The sequence below is a fragment of the Pipistrellus kuhlii genome, unplaced genomic scaffold (assembly GCF_014108245.1).
Source record: "Pipistrellus kuhlii isolate mPipKuh1 unplaced genomic scaffold, mPipKuh1.p scaffold_m20_p_18, whole genome shotgun sequence".
Classification (NCBI taxonomy): Eukaryota; Metazoa; Chordata; class Mammalia; order Chiroptera; family Vespertilionidae; genus Pipistrellus; species Pipistrellus kuhlii.
In genome coordinates, this window is record NW_023425493.1 from 22,132,853 (window position 1) to 22,147,406 (window position 14,554).

The following is a 14,554-nucleotide window of genomic DNA, read 5'->3' on the forward strand; positions in this document are numbered from 1 at the left end:
CCATTTGGCCCGCGATTTAGGCTGGATTTTAGATTTTGGCCCCTTCTCTGATTGAGTTCGACACCCCTAAATTCTAAGGCATACAAGCTTTGCCACAACAAATACTACATTATCTACCTATCAACCCTCAAATATTTCTCTCTAATCCAAGTTGCTCTCCTTTCCTCCAGACTTAAAAACTCAAAAGTCTGCTCAACAATTTACATTAAAAGCATAATCTCAAGTTCAACATGTCCAAAATGAATATTTTAGTTTTCCTAAACCAGTTTTTCTTGAAGCTCCTATCTCCAATTTAATTATATTACATGGGCTAAAAACATCTGCATCATATAATCACTCTTGACTCCTGCCATTCACCCATTTATCCTGTGAAAAAATCATTTTGTCTTTACCTACAAAGAGAATCTGACCTCTTTTCTGCTATGACTCTTGTCCATGCCACCAAGATTATTTCAATAACTTCCTAACTGGTTACTTTGCTTCTACCTTTGTAATCAAACAAACTTGTTTTAAAATCTCAAATTTTGCCATTTACTACTTATTTGGCTCTTGGAGAAAGTATCTACCCTCTCTGAGACTCAATTTATTGTTTGTTTTGTTTATTTAATGCCTGACATATAGTTGAAATTTAAATATTTGCTAAGCCAAATAATAATTTTAGAAAAGATTTGAAATACCAAACAATATATGTAAAGTTCCTGATACACAATAGACACTAAAATGGTGGCAGCTACTGATTTTCTTTTTTTTTTAATTTGGATTTATTCCTACGTTTATGAACTTTGTTGTTTTTCTCATTGAGATGTTTATTTAACATCTCTTTTGTTCTATCTCCTCCTCAAGAAAAAGTAAGGCCCAAGATAGAAGTATTTTATTTATTCAATGCTCTATCACTAGCAATCAAAATCATACTTGGGTCATTGAAATAATTCAACAAATATTGAAGGGAATGAACAAAAAAGATGTGACCCTAGTTTTTGGTCAGAATGATCAGCAAGACATTATGTTGCAAACAGCCTCTCAAAATGGTGTGCTAACTTCCATTCCTTTAGATTTTTAAAAACTAAGTACATACATGAAACATTCTAGATATATACATCAAAAGTGCTCAGTGAAAATTGGCTGCTATCCCTGTTGTACCCATACCACCATACTGTCATGATGGCCATCTTTTCATTATCCTTATTTCCCTAGGAAGTGGCATCCTATAACCCATTAGCTTGCTTTACCATAGGAATGCTTTCACAAAATTTTAAGTAGAGGTTGTGCCTTTAGCTCTTATTAAATACTAGAGGCCCAGCACATGAAATCCTGCGCATGTAGCGTTCCTAGGCCTAGCCTGCAATCAGGGCCATGTCTGCCGCCCCATGACACTCTGCAACGTTGTTTGCTGCCGCCCGGTGATTTTCTACAAAGTCTCAGGATGCTCTGCAACACTACTGCTGCCCTGGGACGCTCCTCAATGCTGCCATTGCTCTGAGACAGTCTATAATAAAATGCTGCTGCCATCCTGCAACTCTCCGTGACGCCACTGCTGCTGCTGGTGCCTTGCGAATCCAAACCCCAGTCCTGCTCTGCTGCCACTTAGCCTGGTTCCCGTGGTTCCCGGTTGGCCATCCAGCAGATGGGAACCTGCGGGATGGGGTGACGGACCCAGAGGTGGTCAATGCACCTCATAGTGACTGGCCTATTGGTCATTCTGGTCATGATGCCTGGCCTTTTATTATTATAGATTTGTATTAGAAACAGCTATGTGCATCTTCTCCAAAAATGGTTCTTAGGACAATGTTATTGTGTTACATGTCACCCTTTATGGCAGACACATTAAAGAAAACTGATTTCTCATGAACTTGAATTCACATCTCTCTGGGGAATTTTTCCTCACAGATTTCTATAGAGCAATAAAGAATTTAGTAATATGTGAGATTTTGGAATGCACACATTGGCCTTTGACAAAGGCATTATTAAGTGTCTAGAACTTTGAATTGTTATTATTCAAATAAATATTTTTGGGAATATGAATTGTGTTTTCAATCATAGGTGTTGTCAGATGCTGCCTTACATTGTGAGTTGCTTCTTCCACAAAGCTTTTCAGAGAGATTATTTCCAGAATGGTGAAATTATCATATCTGAAGTCTAGTCTTCAGGTTATAGGGCCAAAAACTAAATTTTATCAGTCTTAAAGAGTTTATAAATCTTTCAGGAACTGCATAACCAAACTCAGAAGACACAGAGTTATAAACAGAATTGTTTGGGAATTTAAGTTATAACCAGACTGTTATTGGTAGCCATAGAATTCAAGCCAGAGTGGTTAGGTAGAGGATCCAAATGAATAATGGCCATGATACCAAACACTGAATAAATATTTCCTGGGCCAATTATATTATACCAATTACTAGGTACCCAGAGGGGATATAAAAATGCAGAGATATAATAGATATATAATGCCTGTTCTTAAGAAGTTTATGGTTTAGCAGAGAAACAGATAGGTAAACCAATGATCAGAGGATTGCATATATGATAATTGCTCTAATGGAAGTATACTAGTCAATTAAAGAAAAGGAGAACCTGCCCAAGGACAATGAATTTGGTGATGAGGATAAGTCATGTCCTCTGGGATATTCTGTAAACATCTCAAACCATGCATTTATAAAACTGAACTCATTAGAAAAATTTATGACATAGAACCATCAGACTTTAGTGATTGTGGTAGGCACCAATGAGGTTTTTGCTGAGCTCATAATAGTGTATCAGACTTGCTTTAGTGATTGTGGTAGGTACCAATGAGGTTTTTGCTGAGCTCATAATAGTTTATCAGACAGGGGTGGGTTTGAGAAGCCTTATTTTCACCATGTAAGACCATTCTCTCAGCCAGAATTGACTTGTCCAAGATTAACTACCCTGCGGTGGTCTCTTGACTGGAAAAGATAAAAATTTGGGAACTATGGTAGCTCATATATTCCTCCTGTAAAGTGGATGGAGAAGCAGAGGAAGTCTATTTGGCTGAGACAAAAGAATGAGAGGGATATGCTAGAAAAGGAGAAGTGAAAGATGGGAAGAAACCCTACGGAACTGTTCTTGACTCAAAAGGGTCCAGCTATGTTCCTGTCCTTGGATTCTATGAGAACCACTATACCTTTATGACAAATCTCACCCTCTTTTTCCCCCACTCAGCTATCTTCAGTTGGTTTCTATTAATTGAAACTAGTCTTTTTTTAAAAATTGATTTCAGAGAAGAAGGGAGAGGGAGAGATAGAAACATCAATGATGAGAGAGAATCATTGATCCGCTGCCTCTTGCATGCTCCCCAATGGGAATAAAAACAGGGAGCCTCAGTTCACAGGCCTACATGCTATCTACTGAGCCAAATCAGCTAGGGCTTGAAATCAGAGCCTTAATTAATACAGTACAGTGACTGAATTGAGGTGAGGTATGAGAAGATAGGACCTTATTTCGTACACTGAGGAGGAGGATGGTGGTGTTTTCAGGGCCGGGGATAGGGAAGGAGAGAAAGTTTGGGTTGGATGAGATAATGAGTTTAGTTTTATAAATGCATGGTTTGAGATGTTTGCAGAATATCCCAGAGGGCACGACTAATAAGTAGTTGGAACTCAGGAGGTGTTACTTGAGATGGGACAAATATTTGAAAGTCAGCAAGCATTAGGGTGGTGTCACTGATGTGGATACAATCACCTGAAAGGGTTTGTAGTGCAAAGGGACTGAGCCCTGGGAAACTCCAACAGCTGAGGAAAGGCATAGGAAAGGAATCCTGAGGAGAGGCAGCTCAGACCAATGAGGTCACCTGGAAGAGTGGGTCTGCAGCACTAGCCTATGAGAGACTAAGAATGAGGGGATGATCAATGTTAGAGGCTCCAAGTCAAATACTACGAAGACTGAGATTTGCTCATTGGATTTGCTGGTAGATAATGGTGATGATACCAGGTGGATCATTTTCAGGGCATAATGGAGGCAGGAGGATTTCAGCTTTCAAGGACTGAGGAACAAAAGGGAAATAGATCTGCCAGATGAACAGTAAGTGAAAAGTAAGACAACAAGTTACACTCTTTGTAGAAGTTGGTTGTGGAAAGAAAAAAGAGGCGTGGAGTAGTAGAGAGTGGGTAATCTCAAGGCTAAGGGAGAGAAAGAAGCATCTACCTGGCAGTAAGACTGGGTATCAATGTTGAGGTACCTTCTTCCCGGCTGAGTGCTGAAGACACACATGAGCTAGCTTTGTGCATAAAATGAGCTGTGAAAATCCAGTTCCCTTTTTAAGGACTTTGATCTAGAATAAAGGAAACTACCATCTAGCAGTGGAGAGGAAGTCAGTCCCATGGAGCCGTTGATAGGCAGAGAGATTAAAGCTGATGTGAGGGAAAAAAAAAAGTAAGTGCTGCTGAATGAAGAGATCTAGAGGGGGAGAAAAAGGCCATGAACTTAATGGAAAGAAAATCTGGAAATGTTCAATGCCAAGAGATGCTTTTATTTCTGGTGTAATTTCAGTTCCTGTTCTGGGCCTTGGAAATAATTTTAACAAACAGCCTTTTCTTCTTGAATTAGTGTAGATGGATGGATTGCTCCTTTTAACAAAATGAGGTCCATAAACTCTTATTTTAAACTATCTGTTATTTCCTAAGTTTTTTCAAGATATTTTAAACTATCTTTTATTTCCTTAGTTGTATGATCTCAGGGGAGACCACTGAGTGCTATGGTTAGAAAAATGGGTTTGGATTTAAACCTAAATTTGAATCCTGATTCTGCTCCTTACACTTGGTGTGAGTTTGAGCAATTTATTTTTATCTGTAAAGTAAGGATAATTACTTCTACTGCATAGAATAGTTTAAGGCTTAAAATAAGAATGCATAAAAAAAGAGTTCAGCTTTGTGTTTAGTAACAGAAAGTTCGATAGCTGCCAATTATTTTTGTGCTGTTATCAGTTGTCAACTATCGATAGCTATGTTAGATAGTCTTTTCTCTGTCTTAAATTTCTGTTTTTTGTTGTTGTTATTGTTTTTGCATCAATGAGTTCCTTCCTGCAACCAAGTACATATTCAGTACTCTTCACACTTTGTATATATGTATACTGATGTTTGCAAGGTGCTTGGAATAATGAATATTGAAGTTTTAATCCATATGGCTGGCTGGTTGCCTTTTTAGATAGATCTTTTCTAGAAACATGGTTAAATGAAGGATATACTTTGTTTAAATATACTTTAAATTACAAACATAATGGTGACTCACTTTATCTTATATAAAGAAAATATCTAATCATTGATTCATTTGTATCAGTGTTTCTCAACCCTTCTAATGCTGCGACCCTTTAATACAGTTCCTTATATTGTGGTGACCCCCAACCATAAAATTATTTTTGTTGCTACTTCATAACTGTAATTTTGCTACTGTTATGAATCGTAATGTAAATATCTGTGTTTCCCGATGGTCTTAGGTGACCCTGCTAGCAGTTCTCAATCTGTGGGTCATGACCCACAGATTGAGAACTGCTATTGGAGAGCCTAAGACCATCTCTGTTTTCCTATTAGGGGCTTTTACTTTTTTATTTTAGAAGTTTATGACTTGATGGGATCTGTTTTAGAGGAGATAGCTCAGGTGTCATGGAGAATAAGTTTGGGCGAGGCAGAGCAAAACCACCTTGAAGGCTACTGAGCTGGCCAGGTAAGAAGTGGCCAAAGCAAAAGGGAGCAAGGAGGCTCCACCAGAGGTGCAGTACGGAGGAAACATGGATCTCAAGCAGTGACATATGGTGGTCATAATGATGGTTTTAGTTGTAACTAAACACATTTTTTGATATTTTTGATTGCTTTGTTTTAGTAATACATGGATTGCATTATTTTCATTAAAACAATAAGATGCACTTTAAAGGTTACCTTGTTGAAATAACATAAGAGGGTGTTTTACAAAATCATTTAATGAGGTCAACAAAGCAGACTCAAAATGAGTCCACATATCTTCCTCCCTGGGACCTCTGCTTCCACAATCCCCTAAGAAGAATTGACAACACTGACCTGTGTGCCAGTAGGGTACTGGATATATTCTTGTTAGAATCGTAAATATTTGTATAAACATGTTTTTCCTAACCTACCGTAACCTCCTTGAGAACAGGAATATGCCTTTGCTTTGTTTCCCTCCTATCTAGCTTAGTTCCTCATCTGTGTATTACCAAAGCCTTCTGTGAGCATTCCTTTCTTTCCTGGATTACTCCGCAAGATTCTTTAATCAACAGTTATGAGCACATGCCTACTTAGAACCTCAAGCAGTACTCCTGTATGTATTTCTCCATTTATTTTTACAAGAATGGCAAAATTCCTTAATAAAATCCACAGTAGCTCTCAAAATTTCCTTTCTATACTAGCAAAACACATATGCCAAACAAGAAATGCATGAGGCTTTAAAATGATTTATAGGTGAACCCAACCTCGTCCTAAATATTACCACTTCCTTTTCTGTGTTAAGGCACTTTGAAATTTTCTGTTTTGTGACCAACTACTTTGCTCTGTAGTTTGTAGAATTATAAAACAGTTCAAAGTTATTGAGAGCTGTCCAGGTGATACAGTCTTCTAAGCACTTTCTATGAAACCTTCACTACATAGATTTAAGAATATCCTCTTATTCTCCCATTTTATAGATGGGGAAACTAAAGAACAAAGATGTTCAGTAACTTGGTTAAGTTCACACTACACAAAGGAGCAAAGCCAGAATTCTACCTTAGGAGTCTAAATCCAAACCAATTCTTTCAAATAGTCCACAACATTGTCTTTTATTGAATCCTCCCTCTTAAAATTGAAAATCTAAGTAACATTTATCAATTTTTAGTCTTCTAGAATTTATCTAGTTCTCTGTCCGCAAAATTTGCCAGGCATTATGAAATCATAGTAACTTTTTTAAAAAAAAATATTTTTTATTGATTTTTCACAGAGAGGAAGGGAGAGGGATAGAGAGCTAGAAACATCGATGAGAGAGATATATCGACTAGCTGCCTCCTGCCACACCCCCCACCGGAGATGTGCCTGCAACCAATGTACAGGCCCTTGTCTGGAATCGATCCTGGGACCTTTCAGTCCGCAGACCAACGCTCTATCCACTGAGCCAAACCGGTTTTGGCATAGTAACTTTTTTTTTTTTTTAGAAACTAAAAGAATTCACCAGAGTCAATAGAGCTAAAAGCATTCAAAATGACAGGAAGTTATGGCATATTCTTGTTCTCTTATATTACCCTTTCTAGTTTGCACAGCATTTCATTGACTGCAATAGTTCAGTCTAAATGTTACTCTTACTGTTACTCCTCTTCTACCACCTCGTCCCCTAGGCAGACTTGGGTATTTTTAAAGTTATGTGTTTCCTGGATTTCATACTCACCTCTAGTACTATAATTATTTTAGGTATATTTTCTTATATAGTTTATAGTTATTTGTTTGCATGCTTATCATCCTATTGGACTATCAAACCCTTGATAGAAAAGATCACATCTCCTCAATAAAAAAGGCCCAGCATTAAGTACAATGCCTGACATAGCAGTTCAGTCAATATTACTGACAAAAACTGGAGGAAAGCAAACTGATTCTGAGAAACTCAAGTTTCTCTGTCATAAAAGTCAAGGTGACACTGTTATCCCCAAGATATCAGGCTTATTCCTACCTTGTAGGTCATTAAACAAACAAGCAAGACACAAAAACACAAATGAAGCAATCTTTTTTCTTTCTTTTTAAATTTTTTTTTTCTGGGCTATAGTTTTTCTAGTTCTATTCCGGGAGGTTTTTGCCACTGTTTTGAAATTGTCTTGGTTATGTGCCCAGTGTATGCTTGCAGGTCTGAGCCCATCAGCAAAGCCATTACTTCCTCATTGGGGTTATATGCTATTGTAGTGTTAGGAATTTTTTTTTAATAGTCCCATCTTTCCTTTACTCATCCACTGTCCATCTTCCAAATGTTCTTTATTGAAATCTATCTAATTGGCATATAATTCTCATAGGATTTTGTTTTAAGTTTTTGAAATCTGCCTTCTCAAAATAGAGATTATGACTAATGACTCTCTTACCTAGTAACTTACATGATTATTTATCTGCTGTGAATTTTCATATCCATAACTTTAATCAGCATGTGAAGTAACTAAAGTTTGAGGAATTTAGTGAAATGCTCAAGGTGAGACATCTCAGTGGCAAGGAATTGTATAAAACCATGAGTGATATTAAAGGGTGTGCTCTTAATCTGTGTTGCACAATGTATGCTCTTAAGTCCTAATTGATGGGCCTCAGTCTTCAGGAGCCCTACTGCCTAATGTAAACCTGTGTGCAAGCTTGCTCTAAGACAGTCAGCCAGTACCCAGCAGGACAGGCACTTGAAGCAAAGTTCCTGACTGCTGGTTTTATCCTATTTCTTCTATGCCTCAATTATGAGCTTAGGTAGAAAGAGCCAACACTGAATTGGTTTCTTATATGATATTTTGAAGGATTAGAATAAATTTTAAGAATGTGGAAAGATATAGCACCACTGAATTAAAACAGTATCTTGGAAAAAGATTGGCCTCTCAACCTTTACTCCCTGTCTTCATTCACATGGAGTGAGAGTGGGAGTAACTGGTGTGTTCCATTGAAGGTTCTGTTGATGCAATTCTGAAGTTGTAGGCAGATAGAAAGGTCAGTAGTTCCTTTTCCAGAGTTGCTGTTAGAGGATTCTCCCTGTCACTTTTTTCTACTTCTGCTTTTATAATGAAAATCAAAAGACTTATAGGAAAAACAAAAGCAAGGGGAAACTTTGCACAAACTCCTATTCACAGATTTTCTCTGAATTTATTTTTTAATAATCCAAGGTTTATAGAAAATTCAGTTTAGTTTACCAATCCCTTTTAGTAATATTGGTTTATTGGCTTTGTCTCCTTCAGCTGTCTATTCCTTCAAAGGATAGTCATCCAGCTTTTGCTGGTATCCAGTTCTCTTAACATCTATCTGTTGTCATGTCTGATTAGTCTAATTCCTTCCTCCTGTAATGGTCCTTCTGGTATTTGAAGAGTGTTACAATAAACTGCTATGTATTCCCTTACTAGGCCAAATACTATACTTGTACAGATGAAAGTCTAGGAGTCAATGACCTGACTCTGCCGCTTGTTAACCATTGCTACCTTGATCAAGGCACTCAATGTATCCCAATTTCAGCATTACCATCCATAAATATCTACATAATAATTTTACCTCATAGGATGGTTATGGATGAGAATCAATATCAATATCAATATCAATATCACAGAGTTTGTCAAAGACTTGTACACTGCAAATGGGTGTGTTAATGTGATCATGGCTACCCTGTCCCTGCTCACACTTCAGTTGTTGTTATACTTACCTGAAATAAAGGATTACAGAATGGGATTCATTTGTAAAGGGAGATAAGCTGCTCTCCCAATAAAAACACTATTCTTCTTTAGTACATCTAAAGTGGCATTCATTTTGCTAATACCTATCCTGGCTCATCTTAAACTTTTCCTCAGGTAGCTTCCTCTTTGTTCATATGCACTCATGTTATTTACCTTAGAGAAATGGGCATTAATCTTTGCGCCAGTTAAATTTCACATTGTTGAGTCTTGGCCCAATGCTTGAGTATGTTTAAGATATTTAGAATACTGGGTGAATATTTAGGATGAGTTTTACTCCCCAGCTTTACAGCATCTAAAACTAGACAAATTTTATCTCCAATATCCTTTGCCTATGCCCTGTATAAGTCACAGGTTCATCCTCTACTTCTCCATGGCAGGTCTTGAGGAATCTGCACCTAGGGATCTAGGAAGTTCTCAAATACTTTGAGATGGGATCTTCCAGGGCATCTAACTGCACAATACCTTGAAAGGCACCATTGCTGGCATATTGTTGTTAGGTTGGTGGCATGGAGAAGCTGTGTTAGGTAGCTTATTTTCCTTGCCAATGCTCATGACAGGTCTCTACTGGTACTTTTTGAAGAAAGATTGATAAAACCCTCTGTGAAAGAGCTAAGAACATTCTATTATGGTTGATACAATGATGAAAGAAAACAGCCTGACTCATCTCACTTCAGATTTTAAAGATCTTTCCACACCCGTTTATTGCATGTGAGCAGTTTTCCTTTTCACGGGAATGGAGAAAAATATATTCATTTGCCAGAATTTATTTTCTTTGTTGTCTTAAAGCTATATGACAACTCTTAACATCATCTAAAACACATGTGTCAAACACAAGGCCCGCGGGCCAAATCCGTCCCGCCAGGCTTTGCAATGTGGCCCGCACCGCGCTGTCATCACTGCACTCCGCTGCGTTTCCATCACAATGACAGTTTATGACTGTTCAGTAAACCATTCGGCCCGTGATTTAGGCTGGATTTTAGATTTTGGCCCCTTCTCTGATTGAGTTCGACACCCCTAATCTAAAAGATGAAGATGCCTGAATTGGGTCTAAAATAAAAGTATTCTATTACAGATAGACCAAGTGATAAAAATAACAATGCTTTTCAGGAATGTTAATATAAAGAGCCAGGTAGAGAACAATGAATAGGATTGGCCTTGATACTTGGGCTTTAAAAATATGTATATGGATCTTTTTTTCTCAGCTTTTTTGTTCACCTTAGTATCCAGCTTCCTTACTCTTTTTTATTGAGATATAATTGACATATTAGTTTCAAGCATGTAACATAATGACTTGATATTTGTATATATTGAAAAATGATCACCACAATAAGTCTAGTTAATACCTATCACTATATATAAATACAAATTTTTTTCTTCTGATGAGAACTTTTAAGATCTATTCTCTTAGCAACTTTCTAATACACAGTACAGCAGTATTAACTATTAGAGGCCTGATGCATGGATTCATGCACTGGTAGGGTCCTTCAACATGGCCTGAGGGATTGGGCCAAGGCAGGTGCCAGGGGAAGAGCCTGAGCCCAGGTCTGGCACCATGCCACTCCTGCTCATCCTGGTCCTGCTGAGCCTGCTGTGGACTCATGCCTCATTAGTCCTGATCTTGGTGCATGTAATTATTTGCTAGTGGTTGTTGAATGGATGGATGGATAGGTAAATGTTAAATGGATGGATGGAGTGGCTTGTGCCACTGCAGCAGAGTCGCTAGCCATGAGGCCAGCATCTGATACTTGTCGGTCAGCTGAATGGCACTCCCGCTGTGGTCAGTGCACATCATAGAAACCGGTCAACCAGTTAATGGGTCAAATGGTTTCTTAGGCTTTTATATAGTCAACATGCTATGTATTACCACTTCCTTAATCTTTAATGACTTCATGACATCTTTAATTTCTGCTTTTATACTCAACCTCTCTTCTGTGCCTTCAAACATGCTTAAATTTTTCTATCTTGAAAAACCTTCCTTTGACCTATCAACTCTAGCAATCAGGGATTGAACTTTTCAAATCATAATCTAGACACCCTTTGCTTCTACTTCCTTATCTTTCAATCATGTATGGAGCTTGTGTTCTACCTCTACCACCAACTGAAAATTGGTTTGAGAAGTTACCAAATCAGGAAGAATTTTATTCCCTTACATTAATTTATTGTTTGGGGTTACTCTTGGAGTGCTCTTAGATATTCTATTCACTGACAGCACAGTAGAAATGAATGTTATTTTTCTGAGTTTGGGTTGAGAAAATCCAAATCCAGGAAGGAAGTAATTTTTCAAACATTCTCCAGATAGTGCTGTCTCAGATTTAGGAACAAGATAATTTCTTGACATCTACTTCAAGAAGTTCATTACTAAGCTGATCACACAGGTTATGGTAATCACAACACATTCCAGTTCCAAGTATTATCCAACCAAGTATTTGTATTGGACTTTGGCTGGATCAGATAACTGGTTTGTACTACTGTTTCATTAAAAAGGAAATAGCAAAGAAAGAGGAAACAAATGTAGCCTGAGGTCATATCGTGGAATGTATCTTGGATGACTGATGATCATTTGAACTTAGGCAAGTTTGCAGTCCTGGCCCACACTCACTGCTTCCTGCTTCAGCTTCACAGCACAGCAGGATAGTCACTGTCCTTCCACATATGGCCACACAGAAGGAAGCAGTGTTTACCTTCCAAAGGCTCATAAGGTGGAGTAAGAATCTATGTTTCAGAGTGGAGGCCCAAAATTCAGGGTACAGAGAGTGTGTCTAGAACTCTAGGTGGCTGACACACCTTCTGCAGCTAGACAAGGAGAATAACTAATAATCACTAATATCTATTGAACATTGAGTGTACCAGGCACTGTTTATGTGAATCATCTAATTGAATTCTCACAATAAATCCATGCCAAGTAAGGAAACCAAGATGGAAAGAAGATACAAAACTTGCCCAAGGTGACCCAAAAAATAAGTAGCAAAGCCATGCTACAAGCTCAGGTAGTTTGACTCTGAGACTGACCTCTTCATCCTTCTGCTATATCAGGTCATTTGTCAATGTAGATTATATGCCTCAGGTAAGGCATAAAATCCTTTCAAGATACCATGATAGTGGGAAGACAGTTGTTGCTTAGACTTAAAATAACTATTATGATGCCTACTGGTGGTTTAAATAAAAACCACAAATGAGTTGTTAGAAGTGTATGATTGTCTAACAACTATGCTGTACACTTGAGACACTGAATGTAACCTGTAACTGAAAAATAAAAAATACACACAATTTGGATCTTAAACAAAGAAATGAAGTTGTCTCTTTTTAAAAATGTGTTTTGACTTTAGAGAGAGGAAAGTAGAGGGGAAAAAAGATAGAAATATCAGCCCTGGCCAGTGTTGCTTAGTGAGTGCAGCTCAGCCCATGATCCCAAGGTTTCGGGTTCAATTCCAGTTAAGGGCACATATCAATACCTGGATTGCAGGTTTCCTGCTCCAGTTGGGGCCATGTGGGAACAAATTAATGTGGTTCTTTCACATTGCTGTTTTTTCCCCCTCCTCTCTCCCCACCCCCACCCTTGCACTCTCTAAAATCAATGGAAAAAAAGGGTTAACAAAAAAAAGTAACATCTGTGGTAGTGGTCACCTCCTGCCTGCCCTCTACTGGGGATCAAGCCGCAAACAATTGAGCCATACTGGTTGGGCTGAAAGTATCTTTCAATTAGGTATTTTTTGAGTAATACATAATCGATCTCTGGGGGAATGGTAAAGGGATAATGGAAACTGAGCCTTGGCCAGACAGAGCTGAGAATCTGAAGGCAATCCAAGTGATACCACGGAAGCAAATACATCCTTGGGAAATCTGCCACTGATGAAGCATGTCTGTAATCACCAGGAAATGGGTTTCCACATGATTTCTGACACTGAAGCTTCTCCCTAAGGGAGTAACACCAGAGTTCAGAAAGAAAAATTGGGCTTGTAGTTTCTATTTGAAGCTCTAGAATAACTTCTTGGCTTTATGGGTGTCAATGACACAGTCATTCCATGACATAGGAAATATATTTCAGTGAGGAAAAAAAACAAAACAAATGAGAACCCCTGGGAAAGTTGCCCATGCATATAATTTGCTTTGTCACATTTTTGGGACATAGTAGGGAAAGTTATGGCAAATTCTACTCTTTTAGGGATTCCAGAAGTCATTATGCTTGAATAATTTTCACTTAAAATGGGGATTTTTAACAGACCTACAGGATGATAAAGACTCCATCTACAACTATCTATCCACCATTACTTTCAAAACGCTTGGGACAAGTTGAACATAATGGAAAGACTAGGCGAGAGTCCCAGGAGAGAGACCATATAAGCATAGTCCATGATTCTCAAGGACTTTCTAGTTTAGTTAAGAGACAAAAAGTACTTACTATATGAAACACTGAAACAACCTAATAAGAAAATGGAAAGTGGGTATTATTAACTACATAACATAAAGGGAGATGAGTGAGAGCTGAGCAGTCATGGAAGGCTCCCAGAGGAAGTAGAGGTAAGAATGTATAAAGGCATTGTATGAATATGTGTGCGTGTCTGGGGGTGGTTAGGGTTAGGGTGAGGGTTAGCCAATGGAGACATCTGTGATGATGCCATTCCACCTCTCTGCTATTTTCTTGACAGAATTGGCAATTGATCTAAATACAATGTCACTAGATGTTTATTTAAATACTGGGACAAATCTGGACAGGATAAATTAATTTTAGTTAGCTTCTGAGTTGATGATAAAAGGTACCAAGGTTCAAATAAAATAAGTATACTAGAAAGTTTCTAGGCGAGTAGATCTTAAAAGTGCTATCAAAAGAAAAAAAAGTCACTATGTGCAGTGACAGATGTTAAGTAGGCTTATTGTGGTGATCATTTTTCAATATAGATAAATATTGAATCATTATGTTATACACTTGAAACCAAAACAACATTATATGTTACTTATACCTGGAGAAAGACACTCAATATTTATTGATTATAAAAGTGACAAAGGGGGCCTCTTAAATAAATTAGTGATATGCATTTTGGTGTGGCTTCTTCAGATGTGTTTGTGACATATCCTTTACTTAGCTTATCTACGACACTTAGTGGACACAATAATGCAAGTGCCTCTTGCAGGAAATGATGGGAACCCTTCATGAGATGAGAACCTATCCCCTAATTT